Genomic DNA, 13,034 nt, shown 5'->3' with positions numbered 1-13,034 from the left:
ACCATAAATACGTTAATTAATATGACGATTTCTATTTTCCAAGTCTTCAGGCACTCTTTTTAATTATAAGACTTCCTTCTCCAAAGAGGAAATCCCAGAGGATGAATCTTGAACCTCGTTAAGCTGTTGTTCCACCACTGTGAGGCAAGACTTCATAGATGACCATTTATTGTCCAACGTTTGTAGACGAGAGTTAGTTTCCTCAATAAAGGGTCACAGAGCATGGTAATTGCCCTTTAGATGCCATGGTCTTGATATTCCTTACGTTAGTAGAGCAAACCCCGTGTGTCGATACTTCAGGTAAGTATGAGGATATGTTAGGGGTAGTGTCATTGATACCACAAGCTGCAGGAGTGTTTGATTTCAATCTTTTAGTGTGATGAAGTAACGCGTTTGCTCCTACCCATGAAGTGAGGTATGAAATGATCAGGAAAAGCTGACATCATATACAAAAACGGACAAAATTACCTCATAAAAACAGTAATGTCGGCAAATAGCGTTGACCTCCAATGTTGAAAGAAGCTCATTCTAAGAAAGAGCTTGTGACAACCAGGAAACAATATGGCGGCTACTAGGCAGCTAAAAAAGTCACCTGCAAAATTTCATCACTTCTCCATGAGTATGAAGGCTGAAAAAGACATCACCCTGAAGAACAACCATTCCGATTCAGGAATATGCCAACACAGTAGGAAGAAAGGCGCTGGAACCTCTCCTGGAAAAAACGGGAAGTCCGACTCGATGCGGAGCTCCGTCGTCAGGGGGCCATCTTGGGTCGTGGTGCGCGCGACTACTCTGCACATTGGCATTTTAATTCTACCACCCATGGATTTTGACGCAAAGTCAGATCTACTAAGATTGTCAAACCTGTTTTTGCCTAAAAATAGAACAACTCCTTGAGACAAGTGTTCAGCATGTGAAATTTATTTATTTCTCCTAACAATTCACACATTGGATGTGTGCAGCACTACACAGGACATATCTAATGTATGAAACATTTCACAGTTTCTCTAAATATACGATTTTGCAGTGGAAGGGTGCCCCTGCAGTACAAACATATGCAACACATTAGGCACATCCTTTCCCACTATGAAAAGTGCCTGTGTGGTGCTATGCAGCCTGTTTATGCACCAGCTCAGGGAAAGAGAGCAGCAGCAGTCAATATTTTATAAATATGACTCTACCCTGCGCTTTTCTTAAGCGCAAAGCAGCACAACTTTAGTTGGTTAGATCCATTGCACTATTTTTTAAAAACATGTTCCATAGTTTCATGTTGCAGAGCAAAAGCTGGTGTTTGGACCAACCAGTGGACATGTATGACTGATCTGAATAAATGGCATGTATGTGTTATTACCAGTTATCCCCGCATATGTTAACCACTATTATAAGACACAGTAGTACCGTTTCTTTTTAGTTATACCATATTTCATGGAATCTCTCCTCTGACACTCTGGTAAATTTCATATGTGAAGATTTAGAGAAACCCTACATTCATGGAAATTAAGCATGCATGAGTAAGATATGCAATAATATTGCACTGACAGGCAATATTTAAAATCGATGTGCCAGAATCAAGCATAAGTTCTCCCTAATTCTGGCCTACACCAACTGTAAGTTTACTAGTTTCCTTTTTAAATAGCACCCCAAAAGCTTTACATCCACAGCTGAAATGTCTTGTATTGGATATTAGAAGACCTATCCCATTACCGTTCTACCCTTTTCTTACGTAGGAACCCCGGAGACACTCTTTGTCCAGATATCCTTTTTACTCCTCCTTCTAATTTCGTCTACCTTTTGTTTCAGGTGGTACCACAAAATCATGCCTTTGTAGTTTTGATCAACGGCATTTGTGTGCCTTGCTCCTATTTGTTGCTGAATTTTTCAGGAGAGTTGAGTTTTAATAACATAATTTTCACTGATAATGTCACTTTTTTGCTAAAATGTACAAAGCGATAAATACTAAAAATGTTGTTCAATATTAGTTATCAATTTCCATACCATGAAATGTATTTAATATAGTTAGTGTTACGTGATCTAGGGATAGATGCGGAGTTAGTGTCCTTTTTGCACACTGCCCATGAAAACACCATAGAAGCTGAAAGGTACAACACAGATGTTAGTTTGACCAACTCCTGGGAAGTAAAAAGGAGGGTCAGGCAGGGTGCATTCTGGCACCTCTGCTGTTCACACTTTACATTAATAGATTGGGTTAAACCCTAACAGCTTGTTGTGAAGACATTCCCAGAGCTGGCTCCAAAATGATACCTGCACTTCTGTATGCAGATGATGCAGTTCTGCTGGCCAGAACTGTATTGGGCCTACAATGTTTTTAAACTGTTTTATAAGCTTTATGTAGTCATTGGATCTAACTACGAACTATAAGAAATCGCACAGTATGACTATAGGTTCAGGAAAGTCGGCTAAGGCCAAATTTTATTGTAAAGGGGCAGAACTGACTAAGGTGCCCACGTTTCCTTATCTAGGGGTAGTTTTTGACGAAAAAGGATCCCAGGGTCCGCAAATCCTACTTAAAAGGAACACTCTGGCCAGAGCTGCAGGGTCCACTTTTAATTTTGCAAAAAGATTGGGTTCTAAACCGCTCCCTACTCTATTAAAGATCTATAACACAAAATGCATTCTGATGGCTACGTATGGGAGGGACATTTGTGGGTTTAAGGATGCGAAGATAGCTGAGAATAACTATATGCAGAAACTCCTTGCGGTACCCATCGCAACACCCATTTTTAACGTGCATGAAGAACGGGGAGGTGGATATATCTCAGACGAGATTGCAGTTGCACCATTGCTGCGCTGGCTCAGAACCTGGGCATCCACAGCGCCAAACCTGGGCCAGCTCATAATTGGCGACTGCTCTAGTCTGAATGGGGCCTTGCGCATCCCCTGGTTGAAATACATAAAAGAACAGACCGGATGGCTTGGCCGCCCGGATCTGTTCCTGAACCCAGGGGTATTGAGCAAAACTACTATTAGAGCTTTTAAACAGCAGTTTTTGGACAAGTGGCAGATGCTTAGGGAGGAGGCAGATGTAGTACAACCGTCTGTGAGGAGTTTTGTTATATTGAGTATGGGCCCACAGATGCAGCCTTATTTAACTTATGTTATCAAAGCATTTCATCGCTTTGTATTGACTAGATTTCATCTGAATCTGGTCCCTTGGCTCTTGGCATTTCCCCATGGCTACTCGAAGCCTGATTCGCTCAAACCCTGCCACTGCGACAATTTCTCAGACCAGGATACATTACATTTTATGTATTTTTGCACTTTTTACGACCCTCAGCGCAGGTCTCACATTTTACCACTGTTTAAAGATTGACAGTTTGTTCAAGTGAGGTCGGCTTTGACCTATCTTCAAATGCTACCTTTTCCCATAGTTTGCCTGGGGGTTGCAAGCTTTTTAATAGCGGCCATTAGATACAGGAAAAGCTTGTCGGCTCCACAGTCAATGTGTTCTGTTACTTAATGTGTATTTCATGAGATAGATTCAATATATTCTGGTCATTTATTCATTGTATGCTTGTACCTTATTTTGCTGCTTTGTTTGTATATCTATAGATGTTTGATGAATTTGTAAATTGGGATACCTTTTTATCTGTCCTGCATATAGTATCTTTAGAATATAATTTTTTAATGTTTTTTAAGGTTTCAAGTTCCAATGTCTTGAAATGAACTGTGCTTTTATGACTCTTAGCTGTCGAATAAAGTATCTTTTGACTTTGACTTTTGTATTTAATATATTAATTGCATGAAATAATATGTATGAAAATCCAGTTCGCCATATAAGAGTCTACTTTTTTAAAATAATTGGCTTCTAAAGTCTGATTTTAGGTCGTTTTATATGACCCCAGTTAGCAAAAAATCATAAAAAATGAAACTTTTAAATTTTTAAACATTTTTAAACTTTAGACATGCAGTGAAATCTTTTCAAACTCATTTAATAATCCCTAATTATTTGATAAAATGCATGTATATTTGCTTGACTACTCTTACTTTGAAAAAAACATTTTCAAAGATAGACTTGTAACTTAATTTGTAAATTTATATTTTATTGAAGTAAAGAGCTAACTGGTTTGCTTCTTCCCCTCCTTACTTTTCTTCTGAACACCCTACTCTTACTTGTCCTATTCGGGTGCAACTGCTTGGTCCAAATACTAACCGTTGCCCCGTAATTATATCTTTGCAATGGTGAAGCTGGCCCTTACTTCTGTTATGTCACCTCCTCTCCAGCAATGCCAGTCGCTGCCCCCAATAAAAGGCACAAGATGAGAGCGCAGTGCATCCTGGAGGTAATCTCACAGTGTTTGTATTAAATGGGGATTTCAGACCAGAGAAGTTTTCTCAAGAAGGCTTGAAGTCACTATGAGACATTTGTACGAAGGTTTCAGTTTGTGATTTCCAAATAGTGATTTAAAGGAAATCGATATTTGGAAATCGTGAAATGAAAGGTACAAAGTTAAGTATTCAACTTTTAGCAATTCCATCAAACTCGCAGTATTAATTAGATAACTAATATCAGGATAAAATGCAATCCAACTGCCTAAATCGTTAGAAACAACTCCCACACAATACCATCAAAAAGTAATGAGGGATCATCCCTGGATAAGGTAGATTGGTGCTCAATGTCAGTCTCCCCTCAGATGATGTCTGGGGAGGCTAAAGCAATAGGGAGGGAACCAAGCTACTCACGTAATTCTCAGGGAACTAGCAATCAGGTGGGCATTGACACCTCCAACGGTGAGCTGACAAGCTCGACATTAGCCATTGCCTCCTGGAATATAGCGGGTCTACAATCTAAGCTAGGGTCAGTAGACTGGTCATAATTTATAGAGGGGCATGATATCTGGGCCTTTCAGGAATCCTGGGCACAGAGTTCAATCTTCCACCCAGGCTACCTGAATTTTGTGAAACATGCAATTGCTGGACAAAAAGGGAGACCCTCTTGGGGACTTACTATATGGGTAAGGCAACATTCAGGATATAGGGCCGAAGAGATACCAACGATAGCCCCGACATCTTGGCCATTATATTACGTTCAAAACACTACCTAGATACAATTGTGATTAATGTTTATGCAAGAGGGATGGCGGGCGGGAAACTTTCAAATACTGTTTCCCTATTAGATACCTTTATTGAGGATCATAGGGGAAAAAATCATATGGTAATTGCAGGCGATTTTAATTGTACTTTTGAGCCTCTAGATTATGAAGATGGTGCCCTTAGCAGCGATGAGGAGTCTCCTATTGGCATTCCATTGTTAATACTACCCCGATAAAAAATAGACAGAGGCAGCACTACAGCTAAAAAGCTTGTGTCTGGGTATTAGAGCCGCAAATGGGAGGACACCATCGGACAGTGAGGGCTTGCATACCTATAATAATGGGTTAGGAAGTAGTCGAATTGACTACTTTCTCATCAATTTGGAATTGTGGTCCAGACTTGTTGACATGTCAGTCCAACAGAGAACCGAGAGTGATCACAATCCATTAGTATTAACCCTACAGATCAAGGGGCTGGATTTGCAGTTGAAGCTGACTGAGATAGTAACTGCAGATGTAAATTGACAAATGATATGCGAAGGGTAAAATGGTCAACATTAATGGGAAATGACAACAACCTAGAACAGATGAGCGGTGGAAAACGCACTAACAGTCATGTCAACTGTAGACACCCAGGAAGACTCTGATGCTGTGATTTTACAAGCACAAAAAGAGCTGTTTGCAAAGCTCACATGTTTTTTTCTTAAGACTAAAAAAAAAGCAAGCAGTCGAGAAGCCCAAAAGTCAGCAAACTGGTACAATAAGGATTGTATGTTTGCTTATAAGCATCTGTGCCGAGTTATAAGATTAAAATCAATTGAGGAGGTCAAACTCGCACAGATTGCGTACAAAAAAGCCCACTAGTAGTGAAAAAGGAGTTCAATGAAAAAAGGTGGAATGAACTTCTGCAAGCGACTAATGGAAAAAACATGCAGAAATTTTGGCAGACAGTAAAGTGGGGAAGTGGTGAAACTAGACAAGCCCCGGATAATAATGTAGCACCCGAACAGTGGGTTTCCTATTTTCAGGCACAATTTCCTGCAACGTCGGACAGTTCTTATAATTATTTTATAATAGTTCCCGGTACCACGTTGACCTTTGGGATGGGGGAAGTCGAAATTGCCCTGGACGTGATTCCAATGGGAAGAGCCCCTGGCACATACTGGATCCCAGACGATTTATTCAGGTATGATAGAGCCAACTGGCTTGAGTATATCTACACACTTGTTAATGCAATAGCCAGAGGGGCTCCCATCCCTGAATCTTGGCGAGGTGCTGAGATTATACCAATATACTAAAAGGGTGACCGTCCAAGTAATTATAGGCCAATAAGCTTAATATACATGATGCAAAAGATCATGGCCAGGCTCGTGCTGAGCAGAATCAATACCTGGATAGGTGAATATGATATTTTATCAACAATACAAGCCGGCTTCCGCCCCCATGGTAGCACTATCGACCAAGTTTTTAGGTTTATGTTGATCTACTGGAGAACCGTAATTATTGCTGGGGGAACTATATATGCAGCCCTTATAGATTTAAAATCTGTGTTTGACTTATTCCCCCGCAATAAGTTATGGGAATCATTAAAGGAATCAGGGATGCCTTTAGAACTACTTGCCCTAATTGTAAAATTGCATTTGTCCAACTAAGCCCAGGTTCGTTGGGGTTCTCAGGGAAAGGTAACGGATAGGTTCCCAGTAACTAAAGGGGTTCGACAAGGGTGCGTCCTGGCTCCCACTCTCTTTTCATTGTTTATCAATAGGGTTGTGAATTATTTTTCTACATACCCGACTGACGCACCAATACTTGCTGGCTTGAAGCTACCTCTATTAATGTTTGCAGATGATACCCTAATTCTATCTCAGATAGGTTTTCGGTCTTCTGCAGTGACCATGAGCTTAATGTAGACAAAACAAAATTCATGGTCTTACATAAACACAAAATAGTGAAAGGGAAAAGAGCTACGAACAATGCTCTACTGCAATAAACTAACATTTTTACAGATTTGGGGGTCACTCTGGGAAAGATGTTAAATTGGAAACCCCAGATAGATTTATTGGCCCTTAGGCATGTCCAACTTGCAGGTGTCCTAATAAAAGATCACCGACTTTCACAAACTAAGCCGATCGGCCCTGCATTAACGATTTATAATGCTAAGATCAGGGCTTCAATACTATACGGTGCCGAGCTCTGGGGTTTCGAAAATGTATCATCCTTAGCCATAGCCCAGAATAAGTTGATTAGAACCCTAACAGGTCTCCCACAATCTACTCCTTTTAAACCCCTTTTTTTAGACCTGGGCTGCACTGCATTTGAGGAGATAGCTCGATTCAGGCCCATAGCATACTGGAGAAGGCTCTGGACCACGCCGGAGCTGTTACCCTACGCAAATGAATTAAAACATGTAAAAGAAGCTGATTCGTCATGTAAAATCCAATGGCTACAAAAAATCAAGTGCACATTGGGTGACATGGGGCTCAGCCAATTGTGGGAGGATCCAGCTGGTAGTCTGTTTCCATCAAAAAAAGATAACAAGGAAGCATATTGGAATATGGTTAACATCAACCATACGTCATCTATAAAAAATACCTCCCTTACTGGTATCTTTCTGGAGCACAAGTATGAAACAAGGTTTGAGGTTTATTGGAATTACATTTCTAAACGTAGTGATAGGAAACTGTTTCACCAGTTTAGAATAGGCTCACTCCCTATCAAATCGTTTACGTTAAAATGGCAAAATAAAATGGATCCTAAGGGGTCGATTCCGATCCTGTACTTTTTTTTTCCATACGACTCGTATCCGTAATTTTTTCCGTACGAATCGCACAAGTCACGTCCAACCCGTGAAGTACGAATCGTACGGGAAAAATACATACGGATCGGCCCGATCCGTACGAATCGTATCTGGAAAAGTTGTACGAGACGGACCCTGACACATTTCCGTACGAAGCCTAAAAATACAGTCCGACCGTACAAGTACGATCCAGACCGACTTTCCAATTTACGAATCGTACGGAAAACGTCCCGTACACGGGGAATGACTTCTACATATGCAATGTCGGTGTACGCACTGTACATACGCAATGTTGTTGTACGCACCAATGTTGTAGTACGCACCGTACATACGCAATGGCGGTGTACGCACCGTACATACGCAATGTTGTTGTACGCACCAATGTTGTAGTATGCACCGTACATAGCAATGTTGGTGTTCACACCGTACATACGCAATTGCGGTGTACGCACCGTACATAGCAATGCCTGTGTACGCACCGTACATAGCAATGCCGGTGTACGCACCGTACATAACAATGTCGGTGTACGCACCATACATACGCAATGGCGGTGTACGCACCGTACATATGCAATGATGGTGTACACACCGTACATAGCAATGTCTGTGTACGCACCGTACATAGCAATGTCGGTGTACGCACCGTACATACGCAATGGCGGTGTACGCACCGTACATAGCAATGGCGGTGTACGCACCGTACATAGCAATGGCGGTGTACACACCGTACATAGCAATGGTGGTGTACGCACCGTACATAGCAATGTCGGTGTACGCACCGTACATAGCAATGTCGGTGTACTCACCGTACATACGCAATGTCTGTGTATGCACCGTACATACGTAATGGCTGTGTACGCACCATACATAGCAATGTCTGTGTACGCACCGCACATACACAACACATGGGGGTGTGTGCCTGTACGACTCTTACCCCTGTACCGTACTGAACCACGGACACTGTAAAACAGCACAAGGTGGGTCTATTCGACTCACACAACACCACAAAACACGTCTACAGTGCACAAAAAATGCAAATGACTGACCTGGACACATCCGAACAGGCAAACAGAGGGGCAAACTCACAACCACCCCTTATAACACACCCACCAAAAATTCAAACTGAGGCCCACCCACAAATGGAGCAATAAAAAAGGCCCACACACACAAACCATGAGCTTTTGCAACAGACTCGCTGCAGCTAGAGAGTACACACCAACAACTGCACCCATCCACCTTAACATATACACCGTCACACAACCTCCTTCACACATACCCCCTCTTCACATTCAGACCCACACACCCACAACCATCCACACCCTCACCCCACACCATGCCCACAGACAAGAATCCAAAGTTCACAAGGGAGGAGCTGGAGATCCTCGTCAATGAAGTCATCAGAGTCGAGCCACAGCTGTTTGGAACATTGGTCAGACAGACCAGCATAGCTGAAAAATCACGCCTGTGGCAGAGGATCGTCGATAGGGTGAATGCTGTTGCACCCATCAGAAGGACCAGGACTGAATGCCAAGCCAGGTGGTACGATCTGCGGAGGGCAGTAAAGCGCAAAATGAATGATGACTATGCCAGAGCAACATCACTGGAGGTGGTGGGCCCCGCAGACCAGTACATTTCCATCCCTGGGAGGAGAAGGTGATGGCCCTGCTTTCGCCGGTGGGAGTACATGGACTGCAAGGACTTCCAGAGCCTGGTGAGTACACAAACAACTTAGGTAACATGGGGTAATGGCATCCTCACCAACTACACCAAATGCACGCAACTACCCCCAAGCGCTCACCGGCCAGAACCACAGTCAAACATAACGCTAATGCCAACAACATGTGTATGCCCCATTCAGAAAGCAAGGCCATGCTATGTCCCATGCTACACGAAGCACCAACCCAAGAATGGATGTCCGGTATGCTGGGAGGGTGGGTGGCACAAAACACATTGTTGAACTCCAAATCAGACACAATTGCCCTCATCCCATATGGGCCAGGTACATACCCATGCACCATGCGCAATGCACAGGGATTGGGAAAGTACTGACAAGATAGCTCACACTCGGCCCGGGTGTAGGCAGCACAAGGCCCTCCTGTGACCAGTGCAAACACAAACACCAAGACAACAAGGTCAGATATCTAGGACAGGAACTCACACTCACTGTCATGGCAGCATGCTCCATGGGGGGCAGCTACATCACCTGAGAGCCCCAGTGCCAAATCACACTTCACCCACCAGCAGGCCCTGTCACACACACCCCTTACACAAGCAGACACCCCCGGGACAGGCAATGGATTAACCCACTGTCACAATGGACATGTAACTAGGCCTGGGCGAAGCACTACGCTACGCTCGCGTAGTTTGCGAAGTTCGCGCTACTTCGCACTACGCGAACTGCACGTAGCACAGTGCGAACACGCGTAGCGTAGTGTTGCGTAGTGCTGCGGTCATTTTTTGCTTGCTCGCGGTCCTCAACGTCAAGTTGGCGACCGCGAGCAAGCAAAATGACATCCTGGCGAGACTTTTTCCTTGTTCGCGATCGCGAGCATGGAAAATAAACCTCCCGGCGAGATTCCCAACGCGAGAAGGTCAGGTTTCTCATTGCGAGGGGTCGCGTATGCTCGCGACCGCTCGCGATGAGAAACTACCAGTTCGCGTTGAGAAAGCTGCAGCTCGAGTAAAAATCTACTTGAGAAGCAGATAACTACAGCTCGCACTGTGCAAGATGCCATTTTCAATGATTGCACAGTGCCGGTTGCTTGTCCGCACTGTGCAATCATTGAAAACAACATCTTGCACAGTGCAAACATGTTACTTCGCAGTTCGCGAAGTGCTACGCGTAGCTCGCGTAGTGCGAACTTCACTTTGCGTAGCTTCGCGAAGTGCTACTTCGCGAACTACGCCCACCCTTACATGTAACACAACAAGACCAATACATAGCTGAAGAAGCATCCAAGCCAAAAATCTACATGTCAAAGACTCAGGAGAACATATCAATCTGTCCCCCGCAACATACCCATCCACAAGTTAACATTGAGGAGAATGCTAGGCACATACAACTACCTGGAGGAACAGTGCCAACTTGAATGTGTATGAAACATGCATGTTGCATGAAACAGCATTAACATTGTCTGTCTCTCACACACAGGGCAACGTGATGAATCTACCTCCAACAATGGGGGTGAAGATTCACAGTCCCTGGCCCGGGAAGAACCTGATCCCACCGGCAGCGACGCCTTTCAACACTCCGCGGATGACCCCGACCGACCTGGACCCTCTGGTGTCCAAGCCCCTGCAGAACCTGGTTCAGGACCACCTGTGCCAACCACCACCCACATTCCTGCCACATCTCAGGAGACACTGAGGAGCCCTGCCCGCAGTGAACAACTGAGCCAGTCTGACCAGGAGGGACAAGGTGCGGCGGGCACCCAGGAGGAGGCAGACAACACCGCCACTGCCTTCCCTCAGGGGTCCTGTAGACCCGATGTGCCCACAACGGCAGGCCAGGCTCCTGTGGGCAGGGGTGGTGGGAGTGGAGGCAGGCGGAGGCGAGAACCTGACCAGCCAGCTGAAGGGACCGGTATGTCACACATACACAACATCATGGATGCGTGACACCAGGGAGTTCAGCCAGGTAGTGGTGACCCTCACAGAGATCAAGAACCAGCAGGCCGAGCAACACGCCAGTCAACAAGAACACCAAGGACGGATGGAGGCAAGACTGGTTGAGCTCCTGGCGTTGCAAAGGGACATAAGCCATTTACTCCGTCGGATCGCCATCAACATGGGCAACCCTCCCTATGCCACCAGGTGAAGACCACCACCAGCCACAGGGAGGGAGGAGGATTCATCCGACGGAGCGTCCCAAGCATCGTCAAGGCCTGCATCTGAGGGTCCCCCGAGGAAGGTGGGTCGTCCACAGAAAAGACCGTGAGAGGCAGCGGCCCATCCACATCTCCCAGGTCACTTGGCCTTCATGTGCGACAGCATCACCTCATTGACTGACATCATCTGCCACATGGACCTGCTGGTCACAGTCTGACCAATGATGCCAAACACTGTGGTCTGGACTCTGATGACTTCAAATGGCAAGGATCCCATCTCCCCCTGTGAACTTTGGATTCTAAGGTCCCTGCATTGCACCTTTTTCAGTGCACAAATCACGCCACAGAGCTATAACTAAAAAATGAATACGTGAAATCTTATGTTGCAGTCATTTAGCATGAGTCCACAACATACGTATGGGGATATGTCAAAGTATGCCTGAGTGTGGAACTAACTCCAGCCATCCATACACTTGGATCTGAGACCGGTCGAGGACACACATGTGTCTCAATGTATCACCAAGTACAGACATGGAGCCCAATACTCACCCATGATGGCCTCAAGCTGCTGAGGGGGGACTTGCAATACTGCTCAGACAGACCAATTTGAAAGAGTATCATGAAGGTGTAGAGGTCATGGGTCATGTTGATGTGCCCGGGGAGGGAGTCCCAGGTCTGTTTGGCGAGGTGGGAGAACTATCTCCTGCATGCAGTTTTTATGTGGATGTGATGAATGGTGGCCAGGGCAAGGTGGGCTGCATGGAGTTGGGCCAACGGGGTGTTGGATGACAGACGTCCAAGGTTTGTTTTGGGTCTGGGGTTGTGGACTGCCTCCTGAGTGTGGTTGAGGAGTCTGAAGGTGATCCTGCAGCAGACAGTGAGCCATTGTAGCTATCTCAGGTAGACGGTGATGTGGCTGGGGCTGGGGATGTTGAAGATGAGGTGTGCGGATGCACCCTGGATGTGGACAAGTTCTCCTGCAGTTTTGCTGTAGTTGAGCCGGCTGGTGTCGTGGACCTGGGGGACGGTCTGTCTTGCCTTGGAGTGGATCTATCGGTGGATCATTTGCAGCATGAGGAGGGGGTTGCAGCATGAGGTACAGATGGTGGTGAGTTGCATGGTAACTGTGAGCGATGGGTCCATGATGAACACCAGCTTGCGTGCGTGGCCACTGGGTGCTGGTGTGGTGCCCAGACCAGTGGGACACAAGGAGTTGACCCAGCCGTAAGGGGACAATCCTCAGATGATGACCTCAGTCCTGTACAAGTCCAGCCTCAGGTGGCTGATGTTCAGCCATTTGTCAACGGATCTCATGCCTTCTTGAAGTTTGGATCTGGCAATGGCTGGCTCTTTGGTGAG

This window comes from Triturus cristatus, chromosome 11 (assembly GCF_964204655.1).
Source record: "Triturus cristatus chromosome 11, aTriCri1.1, whole genome shotgun sequence".
Taxonomy (NCBI): domain Eukaryota; kingdom Metazoa; phylum Chordata; class Amphibia; order Caudata; family Salamandridae; genus Triturus; species Triturus cristatus.
This window is presented reverse-complemented; position numbering follows the sequence as displayed.